Source organism: Tupaia chinensis, unplaced genomic scaffold, assembly GCF_000334495.1.
Source record: "Tupaia chinensis unplaced genomic scaffold, TupChi_1.0 Scaffold143796_1, whole genome shotgun sequence".
Taxonomy (NCBI): Eukaryota; Metazoa; Chordata; class Mammalia; order Scandentia; family Tupaiidae; genus Tupaia; species Tupaia belangeri.
In genome coordinates this window covers 4187372-4189832 of record NW_006203646.1, presented here as the reverse complement: position 1 = coordinate 4189832, position 2461 = coordinate 4187372, and positions in this window count along the sequence as shown.

The following is a 2461-nucleotide window of genomic DNA, read 5'->3' as shown; positions in this document are numbered from 1 at the left end:
CATTGACTCAACAGATAAAAATGTTTGTGGCTCTTTAAGCTCAAGAAAGTAGTGATTTCTCACTCTGTACTTCCTGCTTCCTACAATTTGATTGCAGAAGTTTTCAAGCTCATGACAGAAACATAAAACGTAGGTTTAAAATATTCACGCCTCTGTCTGCAGCAACCATGAATATGCATAGCCAGTCGGACAGCTGCTGCCTTCTGGTTCAGGGAGACAGAGCCCAGCTACCTGAAAGGGAAGTGGGAGAAAATGACCTTTCTAGAACTCAGCCCTATGACCTTGGGCATCCTACCTTATGAACTGCTGGTAATTGAGCCCTTATTCTTTCCCCAGTAATTATGGTTCCTGAAATTGCCTGCTTTTGCCTCAAGTGTTTTCTTCTAAGGTTTCATCAACACGTCTCCATGCTGGGGCTGGGTGGTGGTATGGTGGTAACACAAATGTACCCTCTTGGGAAAGGTCTTGGATTCTCATCCTGGGACTTCTCTGGCCACAAGGGAAAGGGGAGGGGATGTGCTTGCCCATGATTCAGGCTGGCTGAGCTAGAACACTGTATAGGGACCCTGTAGAAGGTGCCTGTCTCTATCACTTGACAGAGTGCTTGCATGAAAAAGAGGGAAAGCGTGCACTCCCAATAGTCACATGCAATCTTTTTTTCTCCATTTCTCCATCCTGTCAGGATTTGGGGCAGACATACACATGTACCCAGTATGTTTTTCAAGCTACCAAGGCCAGGATTTGAGCCATAGGAAGCTATGTAGGATCCAGCTCTGAATACACAGTATTTAACCACCACACTACAGGGCCAAACCACCTCGCTTTCTTTTCTGTGCCCTAATCTGATCAATTTGGGGGAGCTAATGGCTTACTGGAAGGGCAGCGGACTTCTGTGTCTCCCCATGTGATAAATAAAACCTACAGGGGGACCATGTTGTCTAAATTGGAGATTTCAATCTGGGCATCTTTAGGCCAATAAGGACAAAGAAAGCTCTGTAGTGTTCTAGTGCGGGGAGGCCGTTGGCTGACCCTGGGCTCCAGGCACTCTTCAGATCATCCTTCGAGGGTAGCAGTGTGATCTGCTAGTGCCCAGGGCTGGCCCAGTGTGTGCTGATGGCCAAGGAGACTGAAGCCATGGAGACACTGGAGTTCTGAGGCAATGGGTGGCGGGGTTTTATTGCCATGCTGGGGTGCCTGTGAGAGGGCTGTTGTGTCGAGATCCACAGAGTGGTGTAGATTTCTGGTTAAAACAGGGCACGAAGACCAAGACCCATAGTATTGTGGTTAAGGGAACTGTATAGAATGTGGTCGACTACTGTTCAAATCCTGGCCCTGGTGACTTGAGATTGTGTGTGTACCCCAATTCCTGATGGGTGGAAATGTGGTGGAAAGGGCTGTGACCACATGCCACTGAGGAGAAAGGTGCTTTCTCTCCCTCTCTGTGGCAAGTGCATGTTCCTTCTGTCAATAAAATAAACAAACGAACAACACAACAGCAAAAAACCTTAAAACACAGCAGGAGGGGGCTAGCAGTAGACATACTGGTTAGGATGTCGGATTCCCACATGACTGACTACAGTTCAAGTCCTGGACCCGCCGGCTTGAAAAATCACAACAGATAACTAAATAAATAAATGTTTAAAAACAAGAAAAACATGGCAAGAGGAAGGCAACTGGATTGGGTGGAGAAAGAAAGAGGTTTTAGAATACAACAGCAGGCAAAGAGAGGGCATTTTTGCAATGAGGCAACTTGTATATTTTCTCATGCATGTTTATTGATTTATTTACTTGCGTTTGTTTTTGTGGGTGTCATGGAGTAGGCCTGAAGGCTTGGATTTGCCCGTGACTTTGACAGAAGACACGCACGCCATCACCACCATTTACTGAGCCCTTACCCTGTATCCGTGGTTCATTTATTGCTCCCTGCAACCCTGCCCGGTCTGAGAACCATTATCCCACCTACACAGATGAGAGAACTGCGGTGAAACAATAACTCTGTAGAAGGTTATAACGCTAGTAAAGTGGCAGAGACTAGAGCCGTAACCCCACAGCTTATTGTTCACAAGCGCTTCACAGAGATATGGGGAGCAGACATCTTTATAAGGGCCTGGACTGCCTGTTATCAGCCCCACCTTTTCCATGAAAGGTTAGTGGAAGGTCTAGAAGGTGGGGAAATCAGCCCCTAGCTCTTCAGTGCAGAGTTGGTCCTGCCAGCCGGGATTCCACCAGTCTTCGGCTGGTCACATCCTCTCAGGGCATGTCTTTGCAACCAGTGTCCTTTGGCTGACTGAGAAAGAGGGCTGCCAGCTCATATAAGGGAAAGCCTCGTCAGTGCCAGGGAACAGGAACGTGAAGGTGAAGGCTCTAGAAAGTCTGGGGTTGTCATACACCTTGTCAGGCTGGGCCTCCCGGGTGGAAGATTCCTTTGTGACTGACTGGCCCCCAGAGGACCTTGATGTGC